Source organism: Pelobates fuscus, chromosome 4 (assembly GCF_036172605.1).
Source record: "Pelobates fuscus isolate aPelFus1 chromosome 4, aPelFus1.pri, whole genome shotgun sequence".
NCBI classification, from domain to species: Eukaryota; Metazoa; Chordata; class Amphibia; order Anura; family Pelobatidae; genus Pelobates; species Pelobates fuscus.
The window spans coordinates 160,027,149-160,041,916 of record NC_086320.1 but is presented as its reverse complement, the minus strand read 5'-3'; the positions used below and the strand labels follow the sequence as shown (position 1 = coordinate 160,041,916).

General features: G+C 45.9%; 1 pseudogene; it reads left to right on the top strand.

Annotated features, from left to right (window-relative positions):
• The first annotated feature begins 1,724 nt into the window (after nt 1-1,724).
• Nucleotides 1,725-2,870, top strand: LOC134609383 (splicing factor Cactin-like; annotated as a pseudogene).
• Nucleotides 2,871-14,768: the final 11,898 nt, after the last annotated feature.

Here is a 14,768-nt window from a genome sequence, read left to right as displayed (position 1 = left end):
GTCCAGCTGCATACTAAGAACACACCTAGCAGCCAAATAAGCTGCATAAGTTGTGGTTCTATAGTAATGGTTTTAATTAAAGGAATACTCTGGCCCCATGAACGTTTCATCTCATTGACGTTATTATTTGGCCTGGAGTCACCAGTCACTGCCTAGCATTACAGTGTTAAACCATTTTTGAATGGTTTAACACTGAACTTCTGTGACTGGGAGCCCATCACACCATCTCCACTCAGAGTTTCTTGATTGCTTGGCAAATAATGAAACTTTGACTTGGGCAGCCAGAAATAGCCTGAAAGCAGGTAGCCAATTTTGAGTAATTGTGCACAAAGTACATTCAGAAATAGAACAACGTGGGAGCATCAATGATTGTCGAAAGCTCAAGCACATTGAATTGTAGAATTGCTTCTAGAGGAGACCAAGTCCTATGACCTTGCAGCAACCTCTACATTGCACTCAACCCCAATGTGCTGGTCTCCAATGTAACCAAAGACAATGTGGGCCTGCAAATGGAGCAACACTTGGACAGAAAAGGAAGAAAGGACATGAAAAGGTGTAGCATAAGTTTCTGTAATAGGGGACAAAGGTTTTACATAACAAAGGATACTGCATCAGAGTAAGCTACGATGAGACACAAAACCTCCATACAATCCACCAGAGTCAGACAATATGGCTAGGAAGAGGAAGACAATTAAACTTATTCGATTGGGCCTGAATTAGAAATAGCCTCATGGGGCTGCATTAAGAACTTCAGCACAAACAGAGTGAAATTGTGGTATTGGGTACTAGTGAACTCTAGGGTAGGTTGATATAGCAGTTATAGTTTCATATTAGTGAAATGAGTAGGCCTGTAGAAGGATATCATCCAGTTTATGGGTAAATCAAGAGGTTGAGTGCATGGGCCTAAGCCACACAAATGGGTGAAAACAGTACAAAAAACACAATATAGGGCGGGGCCCGACCGCCATGCTGACCGGTCGCGGGCTGGAGAGGCTCCTGACAAATTTGGTCTACTATGGCATGAAACCCAAGCAATACAACCCTACCAGCGACCAAAAGTTGTGACAGGTATCTGGGCAGTTGCTGGAGCCACCGCGGTCCCCGAGATCGGGAGTTTCGGAGCCCCTGTGGGTGATATGAGGCTTCGGGGTCTGTGGCCTAAGAGGGTGAAGAGCGGGGCGGACGGCCGCCGCCCTGTTTGCAAACCTGGCTGCCAAGCAACGGCCTTGCGATGCAACTCGCGGGTCCCGCTTCCCCCCTTATGGACCGGGGGGGGTTATCCTGGTCCCCAACTGAGGAAAATACCGCCCTCCACTGGCCCACCATCCAGCTTACCTGGCACTGTGCATCACGCGCCTGGGCACAAAAATGGTGGCAATGTGACCAATACCGCGCAACACAGCTTCGCCTGCCCGCAGGCAGAAACAACAGCTTGCTGAGCATAACCCCTACCTGCGAATCACAAGCCTGAACACAAGTGATGGCCCATCTTGGAAGTCCCTGTCTACCTACTCACGGAGGAGGCTTGGCTGCCGCGATTGCCTTCCTGGGCCTTAAGATCAGCTTGTACAGGATCCCCACTGATGGCCACGAGGAACCAGCAGCGGCATGGTACCCAGAACACACAGCACGGAGGGGCTTCATATGCCGGCGGGAGGCATGAACGCACCACACAGCGGATCTGCCTGCGGGGATACCCCAGAGATATCAGGCTGTCAGACCAGATGACCCACCTTGAAGGGCATCAGTGGACTTTACCAGAAACCTTGGCTTACCTGGCGGACTGTGAAAGACGAGAAGGGGTTAATGCCTCTGTCACCACCAATGTACAGGATGTATTTAAAGGAAAGACATACAACCAGCTTCAGGTGATTTTTCAAGGAATCGAAAGCAAGATTAGAAAAGGAGGACCGAACCTGGATATTGGGTATTGGGAGAGTTTCCTGCAGCAGCTTAGGGCTTACATGGCCAGAGCTAGGCTTCAAGAGAGACACCAGGACGTCTTGCGTCAGAAACTCTTCAAACTGAAGCAAGAGCAGGGTGTGGAAAGCGAGCCTCTCTTTCCCATTATAAAACAGGAACCTGAATCTCCTAATGACAGGCCAGACCAGGGAGAGTTTGCCTCATCCTGCCTGGCTCATCCTCTGCAGCCAATGCCCCAGAGGATTCTAGCAGTGCCCAAGAAGGTGATGGCAAGGGTGAAGGTGGGGAGTCTGTACTCATGGAAGAAGACCTAATCCAGCAGAGCCTCAATGATTATGGTGCTGGAAAATACAGCCCCAAGCTGCTAAGTAACCAGGAGCTGCCTTTTGATGCTCATGTAGTAGACTTTGAAGAGGACCAACAAAGACTGGTGCTCTGCAGGCAACAACTACAAGTCACAGGTGATGCCAGTGTGAGCCCTGAAGACATCTTTATCAGGAAAGCGAAAGAAGGTATGGATGGTGATGAGGCCCAGTTCAGTGTGGAGATCCCAGTCACAAGCAAAGCTTACCTATGGGCGGACAAATATAGGCCTCGAAAATCTTGTTTCTTCAATCGTGTCCATACAAGCTTTGAGTGGAACAAATACAACCAAACGCATTATGACTTTGACAATCCTCCCCCCTAAATTGTCCAGGGCTACAAATTCAACATATTTTATCCAGACTTGATTGACAAACGATCTACTCCGGAATATTTCTTGGAGGCTTGCCATGACAACAAGGACTTTGCTACATTAAGTTTCCATGCTGGGCCTCCTTATGAAGACATTGCTTTCAAGATTGTCAATCGCGAGTGGGAGTATTCTCACCGACACGGCTTCCGTGTTCTCTAATGGTATTTTCCAGCTGTGGTTCCACTTTAAGCGCTACAGATACAGAAGATGAGCCATGACCTGAAATTAGATCATTTCTTTCCTGTTTTTGTATAGCAACAAAAATCAAATTTGGAGTTTTAGTGTTAAAGGACCACTCTAGGCACCCAGACCACTTCAGCTTAATGAAGTGGTCTGTGTGGCAGGTCCTTCTAGGGTTAACCCATTTTTTCATAAACATAGCAGTTTCAAAGAAACTGCTATGTTTGTGAATGGGTTAAGCCTTCCCCTATTTCCTCTAGTGGCTGTCTCACTGACAGCCGCTAGAGGCGCTTGCGTGATTCTCACTGTGAAAATCACAGTGAGAGCACGCAAGCATCCATAGGAAAGCATTATGAATGCTTTCCTATGTGACCGGCTGAATGCGCGCGCAGCTCTTGCCGCGCGTGCGCATTCAGCCGACGGGGAGGAGAAGAGGAGGATCGGAGGAGGAGAGCTCTCCGCCCACCGCTGGAAAAAGGTAAGTTTTTACCCCTTTCCCCTTTCCAGAGCCGGGCGGGAGGGGGTCCCTGAGGGTGGGGGCACCCTCAGGGCACTCTAGTGCCAGGAAAACGAGTATGTTTTCCTGGCCCCTAGAGTGGTCCTTTAAATAAAAAATATGGAAACAAACCAAGACTTTTTAGAAATTCCACCCAAGACCATAATAAATTATTTTGCCAAATATCCTGGGTGCCCTCACTTTTTTGGGGATAAAAAGAAAGGAGGTTTTGCGCACACATTGGACGTATAGTATATTCTTTTCCATAGGCAATCTATTTCCCCTGATGGTCAAGCCACAGTATTTCAGTACCATTCCACGGTGGAACGTAAACCTCTTCTGTCACTCATCTGTCTCGTGGGTCTCCTTGATTCTCGGGTGCCCACTGTCTGGCCCCTTTTTCCAATATTGCATAAAGGGACACTTTACTGCCTGGCAGTGACAGCCACTAAGCTAGACCAGGTACTCTGGATGCAAGTCTCGGCCATGTAACGATCTATGTAACATATAAACACATATAATGGTTAACTCTCTACTGCAGGGCTTTTGCGAGACACATAAGGTGGATACAGAAGCATGTGTAGGACCAATGCAGCAACATAGCAAACCCACTGTCACATATCGTTCGTTTCCATGTGGCAAAAACTGAGATAATTACCTTCTGAAGATTGAGGGGAATGCCACTCGGCGGTTTTCTGCCATGATCCCTGGCTTGTGGGGCATGTCGGTGCACGCCAGCCGCTGCGGACCCACACACTTATATAGCCCCACATCCATCCACAGTAAAGATGACGTCGACGTGCGGGTGACGTCATGCAAAAGACGCACACGCACGTTTTGGGGTCAAGGGCTAGGTACAGCCAATCGGATCTGCAAGGGGGTTATTTAAACTCACTTATTCCTTAGCTCATTGCCATGTCGTGTTTTCCCTTAGATGGTTATGCAAGAGTGTGTTCCTGATCGTGTTTTTCTGGTGTTTGACTTTGGCTTAGTTTTGACTTCACTGATTTCTGTTACCCTTGACTTTTGGCTTTTCCTTATCGCTGTGTCTCATTCTGTGTCCCTGACCTCGGCTAGTTTTCTGACTATTCTCGGGTACATTAAGTCCGGCCATTCTAAAGCCCAGTAAGAAGTTACCCTTAGCTCTAGGGTGTGATACTATTCTGCGTGCTGGATCAATATAATCCTGACACCCACAGAGAGACTGCACAATAAGAGAGAAGAACCCCAGGGCAGTTGCCCATGCATGGTCATGTAGCCTTATTAGACATATTTGTAAACCTCCAAGTTCTCTCTTGCAAGCCCAGATCTCTCTCCTTTGCACTCTCATTGTCAAGGCACTTGCAGAGTAGAAGAGCAATCTACCCACACATACACAATACTACATAGCCTCCACACACAACACAACAGGCAGCCTCCACACACTCACAACACACTCTCCCAGACCTGTCTCTCGTTTAATCTCTGGTATATACAGAAATATACCCTCACGTCCACACAATGGCGTTCCACAGAAATACACCCCCATATCCATACACTGACTCTTCAAGGAAATACACCCCCATGTTCTCACACTGACGCTCCACAGAAATACACTCTCAAGTCCACATAATGACGTTGCACAGAAACACACCCTGCATTTGCACACTGAAGATTCTGTGAAATGCATCTTCGCTTTTGTACGCACTCATACCTTCCAATATTGGTGTCCTGTAAATCAAGACTCTGGTGGGAGGGGTAAAAGAGGGTAGGCTAGTGATGTCCATGGCTCTGCCTCAAGGGGGATCTGCCTGGAAAGAGCTGGGTGCTCAACAGGAGGAACCCCTCCATAGCCAGCCATACCCCCAGGAAGAACACCGTGATCCGGCGAAACCATGGGCCCATGATCCTGTTGATGGCATCAATGGCGAACAGGCACGAGCACCTACTAAGGCCTCGGGCCGAAGATGGGCGTCCCACAGACGCAGTATCACCACGACATCGGGAAGACCCAGCTACCGTGACGAACTGGGGCGGATCTGCATCCCAGCAAAGAACCGAGCAACATCCACCCTGAGACATAATGCCGTATTCAGCTGAGGGGGACGAGCATACCACAGGATGATAACGGACTCGCTAGCTGTTGCCCCACAAACTTATTGACACGCACCTAGGACTTGGGCCAAATATCCTAAAAGCCGCCAGCAGTAACACTCCTGTGTGAGATTTTATTTTCAGTACCTAACATGCTAAACTGCTAGAATAACCTACTATCCGCTCAATACATGTTAGCTAGTATGCGTATTAGGCTTATAATATGTCTATTTTACTACACTCAGCTTGCCTACTAAAACACCTTAAGTGTAAAATCGGGGCAATTGCTCTGCATGTCATGGTATAACCGTCACCTATGTTTTTTCTCCACCTGCCCTGCCGTGGCAGTGACACAGGAGTATGTGTTTTATTTAACATGCAACCACACGACTAAAAGTTAAACGTGATATACTTCGAGAGCATCCGAACGGTGCCTACATAAGCAGCTACAATGGAATCATACCTAGCATGCAATTCAGCACACACTTTCTAAGTCTAGATGTAACACAGGGCACAGCTTTACTCACCTATCTATACTGTTGAAGCAAAGTATAACTATTCACCCTGTTATAATTTACCTGTCATTCACCACGGCTTGTTTAAGCGTTTTTCTTTAATCTCGGTGCAGAATCGTTCGACGTGAATGTACTGCATGATTTACTCTTTACCTAAAAATGTGCTAAAACCTAAATGTCATAATTGTGTAACGTTGTCATATCACCAATCTTGCATATGCTGTTGTGGCATTGTGAGATGATTCTGTTCACTCATGCATTGAAACTTCCATTTAAAAAAAAAAGAGGCCATTATTCTCGGGAATACATGCAGCCCTTGAAAAAACCAGTTATGCATAACGTGTATTTTTCTTGCATTAACCCCTTGTTTTACTTTCTGTAACGACTCATCTTTTGCCTCAATAAAAACAAAGATTGACAAAAAAAATGGTGCAAGAAAGGGCAACCACTCAATTGGCATCAGGGTCATGGGTGCCCAAGTCTCATTGATGCACAGGGGAGCAAAGACTAGCCAATCTGGTTTGATCACACAGAAGAACTACTGTAGATTAAATTGCTGGACATGATAGAAATGTGTCAAAACACACAATGCAGTTTGCTGTAACCACAGACCAGTCAATGTGCTTCTGATGACCCATGTCAACCACCAAAAGCGCCTTCAATGGGGACGTGAGCGTAAGAACGCAACCATGGAGTAATGGAAGAAGTTTAACTGGTCTGATGAATCACATTTTCTATTAGATCACGTGGGTGGCCGTGTGTGTGCATCGTTTACCTGGGGAAGAGATGGCAACAGGTTGCACTATGTGAAGTAGGGAGGCTGGAGGATCTCAATTTTTTTGTTTATAAATTCTTTATTTTTAAAGTTTTTGTTTTATGGGGTGGGGGTACAGAAGCGAAAACAGGGTATTAGAGTTCGTGGTACAAGTTTCGCGTAACATACAAGTGTAATTTATAGAGGTCAAACAGTCCGGGCTTATATGCCGGATATTTATCGGTGGTTTCAGCACATGTTAACTTAAGTTAAAAAAAACAATATCAACATTCTTGTTAGCATCTGTTGTTATTTAGTCTTGGGTTTGGGGTGGGGTACAGACATAAGAAGGGTGGGGAATAGGGTATTCTTTCGTATGCTTTTCTAAACATTTGTTTGTCAAGTTGGTGTAAACACACATATGGGTGAGCGTAACCTTGTTCTTGGGGGTAAGGGAATCGGGAGGGGGGGGGTGTTGTGGGGGGGAGAGTGGTAGAAGATGTTTATTCTAAATAACTGTCTGTACCCTTCTTGCTGGGGGTCCCTTGTGTTCGCAGGTTGTTCTGCCTGTTCGGGTTTATGGCCCTTGGATTGTTTGGGTGGTGGAGGATATCACTTTGATTGAGCATTTGTGGGATGTGATGGAACAATTAACACCTTGCAGGACTTAAAGGATATGCTGCTAATGTCTGACGGCTAATGTGCCAGATAACACAGGACACGTTCAGAGGTCTTGTGAACGCCTCAGAGCTGTTTTGACAGCACGAGGGGGAACTACACAATATTAATATATGGTTTTAATATTGTGGCTGATCAGAGTATAGATGATTGCCATAACATCACTGTCATTTTTATGATATTTTCTTAAAGGGACACTATAGTAACCTGAACAACTTCAGCTTAATGAGGTTGTTCAGGTGAGAACTATAGCTCCCTGCAGCCTTTCTCATGTAAACACTGTATTTTCTGAGAAAATACAGTGTTTACATTGAAAGCTAGAAACACCTCCAGTTGCAGTCACTCAGAGTGAACCAGAGGGACTTCGGAGTTGATGGAGGCATAATATGCCTTTATCCACTCAGATCTGCTGTCAGAAGAGCACAGGGCAGCACTGTGCACAGCATCCTGCGATTCAGTATCTCCTCCCTCTGCATGCAGACACTGAACTTTCCTCATAGAGATTCATTGATTCAATTAATCTCTATTAAGAGATGCTGATTGGCCAGGGCTGTGTTTGAATCATGCTGGCTCTGCCCCTGATCTGCCTCTTTGTCAGTCTCAGCCAATCCTATGGGGAAGCACTGTGATTGGATTAGGCTACCACATGTCAGCAGACTGCTTGTTTTACTGAGTCTAACAGCACGCAGATTTACAGCTTCAGGCTTGAATACAGAAAGATTTTTACTATATTTATGGAGGCATGAGGGGCTCAAGGGGGCTAGATGGCGTTTTTAACACTATAGGGTCAGGAATACATGTTTGTGTTCCTGACCCTATAGTGATCCTTTAATTTTAACGAACATATTCAATGATCCTCAGATGTGCACACTGCATCTATTGAAATTTATGGTAGGATCAGGACTGGTTATTGATACTCCTCTGCTTTCTGGTCATGGCAGCATCCAGGGCTTTGCAGCAAATGTGTGACATTCAAAGCTAAATCTATTTTGGGGGGATTGGGGGGATTAAATGCATGAAAAAATAATACACAATAAATCAATGATATGTCATAGTTTACATATTTAGATACAAAACAGAATACCTCATACGATAATATGTTGGGGTTTTTTCTCCCTAGCTATTGACTTTTGGTAAAAGAAAATAAATATTTGTCTTGCTTAACAACACATGCAATTCAATATTTATAGCTGCACCTTGGCTCTTCTTCCACAAGAGGTCGCATTTGTGATATACTATATTAACATACTGTGTTCTCAAGAAATGGAGATGGTAACTATTTTATGTAAATACAATATGGTTTTCTTAATATATTTTTAATTTGATGGTATCATAATTATTAACACTTATTTGAATTCATCATGATGTCATATTTGTGACAGTTAATAAATGTGCTGATTTTCAAGCAGAAAGCCAGGGAGGTTTTCTTCTGCTTTTGTTAGCTTCACAGAGCTAATGGAAGAGGCTCCTCATTGAGAAGCAGAGGCTTTTCAATGAGAAGCCTCTGATTGATGCATTCCCTGGCACAGACTGAAAAAATGTGAAAGCTTTTAAAGGTTGCAGCCAAGAGATCTTCAGCTTTTGCAAGCTATTTTTTAGATATACCTCCAATGAAAAACATGCATAAATAAATGCATGCATGTCTTATTATTATTATGTTATTATTTATATAGCGCCAACAAATTCCGCAGCACTTTACAGTGGGTGGACGAACAAACATGTAGTTGTAACCAGACAAGTTGGACACACAGGAACAGAGGTTGAAGAATAGTTTACAGAAATGCAGAAAATGTGTGTCTTTAATGGGCTTAAGATATATTTATAGGAATAAAATTCGGGGGAGAGAGGGGAGGGAAGGAGAGAGAGGTGAGGAATGGGGGCCCACGGAGCAGTTTCGGACCGGGCCCCATGTATTGTGTGTACGCCACTGGGTCCGCATGTGGCTTAGTCCATCTAGTAAATATGAATTGAAACTGAATTGACAATTACATTTTCACACACAGGACTATTGTTAATCAAACTCTTAATGTCACACTTACAAGGTTTTTTGCTAAAGTTAGCATTACTGGGAATTCAAAGTGAAGAGTAAATTTGTAAAATGTAGTCCAAAGTAGCCAAATCATAAAATACTGCTTTCATTTTGGCTACTTTGGCCTTAAATTTGAAATTCACTTTGAAATCCCTGCAATTCTGACTTTAGTGACTAACCCTTTTAGTAAGAAGTATTATGTATTCACTCCAGTGTGATCAAATCCATAAATTATTTGAAAATTTCAATATTGGTACATGAACACTTATAGAATCTTGTAAGATGGCAAATTAAATAATCAACTAAATAGAATCAATTATTCTATAGGCTAGATGCAGCCAAAATGTAGCTTACCACTTGCTTTGGAACTACTTTCATAAAGCTCAGCAATTTAAACGAATATTTCTTATAGAATGATTGGCGATAATCATGGGATACATAATCACTTCTACAGTAAACTCCAACTCTACCTGAGTGCCACACAACTTATATAACCTAAGGTCCATTCCAGAACTTAATTCTCCGTTTCTCACTACAACAAGGGAAAATTCTCACACAATGCATTGCATCTATGGAATACGCTACCAAATCCTTATACGAACAGTAGAGGAGTGCTAGTATTAATCCATGTATTGTACAGTGGAATTCAGCCTAAGGACGACAGGGAACAGACTGTTACCCTAAAACTGACAAGGTTGCAGACAAATATACTATGCTACTTCTTAGCATCAGCCAGAGAGGATGGAGGGACGCAGGACTCCCTCCAAACATCCACCCCAGAAGATCTGGAGCTCCCATGGGGGTGAGCCGCCGGGCCCCTGGAGGGGCAACAGGCAGGCTGGCCGGAGTACCTATACTGCCAGATGGATTGGATGTAGAGCTGATGGACAGACCCCTGCTCCAGAACCGTGAGTTGGAGTGCGCTCGCGCTTGGTTAGGGGCAGAGGTGGACTCTGGGATAGAACAAGGGAGTACAGGGGAAGTAGTAAAATATAGCTTGGTTGCTTCATCTAAGTGTTGCTTCTAAGTGTGGTTGGAGATATTCTGGAGAGTTTTACAGAAGCTTCAACTGTCTAAGAGTTGTGCTAAGAGTTTTTCTTTTCTACTGTTACAGGTAAGATTCATCTGTAGGAAAAGGTTACTGACTGCACAAGGTTTGATTTCCTGTTGATAATTACAAGGCATTTGATTTGATTAGTTAGCTAATTGCTATTGATTGCTGTTTAATTAGCTATTGTGTGCAAATAAGCAGAGGCCTACCCAGGTGTTAAACATTCCTAGTCGGTGGTGATTTTAGGAGTTATATAAGGGTTGTTGCAGTGGCGTACACATGACCCATGGGGCCCCGGTGCGAAAATTGATCCGTGCCCCCCCCCTCGTGCTTACTCTGCGCGGGCCGGGGCAGCAACACATGGCGGCGGGCACCTGGTCGCAGGGGTTGCAGGGCTGCGACCGCGGTATGTACGCGAGTGCATGCAGATGCACACACACTTAAAGGACCACTACAGACACCCAGATCACATCAGCTCAAAGAAGTGGTCTGGGTGTCAGGTCCCTCTGGTTTTAACCCTGCAGCTGAAAGCATAGCAGTTTCAGAGAAACTGTTATGTTTCACTGAGGGTTAATCCAGCCGCTAGTGGCTGTCTCACTGACAGCCGCTAGAGGCGCTTCCGCCATTTTAAGACACTGAACGTCCATAGGAAAGCATTGAGCCATGCTTTCCTATGGGCGGTTTGAATGTGTGCGCGACTCTTGCCGTGCATGCGCATTCGGAGCTGAGAGGCGGAGAGATCCCCAGCGCCATGGGAGTCCGGCGCTGGAGAAAGGTAAGTGCTGAAGACACACACACACACTCTCACGAACAAATGCATACACACTAGCTAACAGACACACACATTTACTGACAGACACACTCAGCGGCAGACATACATACACACTCACTTACAAAACATACACTCTCACTGACAAACACACACTCACTAACAGACATCAAACAGACTCACTAACACACACACACAAACACACTCAGTAACAGACACACACAGTAACACACTCACTGACACTCACTAGCAGACACACACAGTCTAACACAAACACCAACACTCACACTAACACACACTCACACTAACACACACACACACTAACACACTCACACTAACACACACACACACACACTCACACATTTTTTTTTTATTTAATCCCCCCCAGCCTCCCTACCTTTTGGAGTGCTGAGGGGATTCCCTGGGGTCCAGTGGTGCTGCTGGGCTCCTAGGCGGGCAGTCAGGCTGGCCGGTGCACAAGGGATCACTCTCCCCTGAGTGCTTCCTCTTCAGCTCCCTCGCGTGCCGCGTAGGGATGCCGTCGCCGGAAGATGACGTCATCTTCCGGCTCCGGTATCAGTGCGGTGCGCGAGGGAGCTGAAGAGGAAGCACTCAGGGGAGAGTGCTCCCTCGCGCACCGGCCAGCCTGACTGCCTGCCGGGTGTAAGCAGGGCCAGCCTCGGTGTAAGCCTCGGTGTAAGCAGGGCCAGCCCCAGGAGAAGAGGCTGGCCCAGTGGGTACATACAGGGTATGTACGCCACTGGGTTGTTGTCATTAGCTTGGCTAATATAGCTTGGTTGCTTCATCTAAGTGTTGCTTCTAAGCAGGCCCGGACTGGCCATCGGGCACACCGGGCAAATGCCCGGTGGGCCGCGGTGGCCGTGGGCCGAGGCCGGCAGGGGAAGTCCCAGGATCTCCCCTGCCGGTCTATGCAGGGCCGGCACTATCCGAGCGCCGGCCCCGCTGTATTCCATGGCGGGCCGGTGGGGAGATCAAAGATCTCCCTCACCGGCCCACATGCTATCCAATGCGGCCGCCGGCGGGGAGAGAGAGGGAGGGAGCCAGCCTGCACGGAGAGAGGACCCAGCGGAGCTCTAACTTGTAGCTCCGCCGGGTTCCTCTCGCGAGATCCGGAGCGTTGCCATGGCAACGACCGGATCTCGCGAGAGTGAACTCTAGCCCGCAGGCTAGAGTTCACTCACCACGAGGACCACCAGGGAACACTGCCACTCTGCCTCCCAGTCCCAGGTACCAGTCCCCCCCTCCCAGGCTAAACGTAAGAAGGGAGGGGGAGGAAATAATGCCCTTTATTTATTTACAGCCCCCCCCCCACTTTACACACAATCCATTCTAACATTTATACACAGCAGCACTCTCACACCCATCACACTCAGCACTCTCACACCCATCACACTCAGCACTCTCACACACATCACACTCAGCACTCTCACACCCATCACACTCAGCACTCTCACACCCATCACACTCAACACTCTCACACACATCACACTCAGCACTCTCACACACATCACACACAGCACTCTCACACCCATCACACTCAGCACTCTCACACCCATCACACTCAGCACTCTCACACACATCACACACAGCACTCTCACACACATCACACACAGCACTCTCACACACAGCACTCTCACACACAGCACTCACACACAGCACTCACACACAGCACTCACACACACAGCACACACAGCACTCTGACACACAGCACTGTCACACACAGCATACACAGCACTCTGACACACAGCACTCTGACACACAGCACTCACACACAGCACTCACACACAGCACTCTCACACACAGCACTCACACACACAGCATACACAGCACTCTGACACACAGCACTGTCACACACAGCATACACAGCACTCTGACCCACATCACTGTCACACACATCACACACAGCACTCTCACACACAGCATCCATCACACACACATACTGCACCCCTTACATACACACAGAACCCCCCCCAACACACTGCACCACACACATACACAATACTTCCAAATATATATATATATATATATATATATATATATATATATATATACAAATACACATATACACACACTACACTCTTAACACACACACACTCTGGATCCCCTATACACACACTAGATTCCTTGTAAGCAAACGCACACTACACCACCTATACACACACACTATAGCCTGTATGCACAGCCCCTAGCCACATATGCATCACATAACACCACAAACACAACATAACTAAAACCAACCTTATTACACAATACCACACCACAATCAGCTCACTCTACACACACGCAATACCACAAGCAGGCTCCAAACACATGCACAGTACTCTTTCCTAGCATTTTTGTCTCCGGGTATCCATTTATAGAGACACCAGAGACAAATTGCAAGGAGAGACAGTGCAAGCATGTTATTAAATTTGCTTGCGCTGTGCAGAACAAATACAGGGCTTTTTTTCTCATGCTAGAGCTCTTCAGCAGAGCTCTGCGCATGGTCTGCCCTGGAAGAGCATTGAACCAACATGCTCACTTTGAGAGGGGGCGTGCTTGTCATTGGTGATGACAAAACACACCTTCTCTGCCCCGCCCCCTTTGTGGGCCGCTGTGATAGAAAAATGCCCGGGCCGAATTTTTCTCCCAGTCCGGCCCTGCTTCTAAGTGTGGTTGGAGATATTCTGGAGAGTTTTACAGAAGCTTCAACTGTCTAAGAGTTGTGCTAAGAGTTTTTCTTTTCTACTGTTACAGGTAAGATTCATCTGTAGGAAAAGGTTACTGACTGCACAAGGTTTGATTTCCTGTTGGTAATTACAAGGCATTTGATTTGATTAGTTAGCTAATTGCTATTGATTGCTGTTTAATTAGCTATTGTGTGCAAATAAGCAGAGGCCTACCCAGGTGTTAAACATTCATAGTGGGTGGTGATTTTAGGAGTTATATAAGGGTTGTTGTCATTAGCTTGGCTAATATAGCTTGGTTGCTTCATCCAAGTGTTGCTTCTAAGTGTGGTTGGAGATATTCTGGAGAGTTTTACAGAAGCTTCAACTGTCTAAGAGTTGTGCTAAGAGTTTTTCTTTTCTACTGTTACAGGTAAGATTCATCTGTAGGAAAAGGTTACTGACTGCACAAGGTTTGATTTCCTGTTGGTAATTACAAGGCATTTGATTTGATTAGTTAGCTAATTGCTATTGATTGCTGTTTAATTAGCTATTGTGTGCAAATAAGCAGAGGCCTACCCAGGTGTTAAACATTCCTAGTGGGTGGTGATTTTAGGAGTATATAAGGGCTGTTGTCATTAGCTTGGCTAATATAGCTTGGTTGCTTCATCTAAGTGTTGCTTCTAAGTGTGTGTAGTTGGAGATATTCTGGAGAGAAACTGGAGGTAATCGGAGGTATTCAGGAGGATAAATGAAAAGTTAAGATTTGCTTGATTTAAATTATTCACCTCATTGGAATGGCAGACTTAGTTCAATGTAATAGTTGCTATGCATTTGTTTCACATTCCACTTTTTGGAGGTTTGGTTGTTGTCTAATCTGTAGACAGTTCTCTATCAT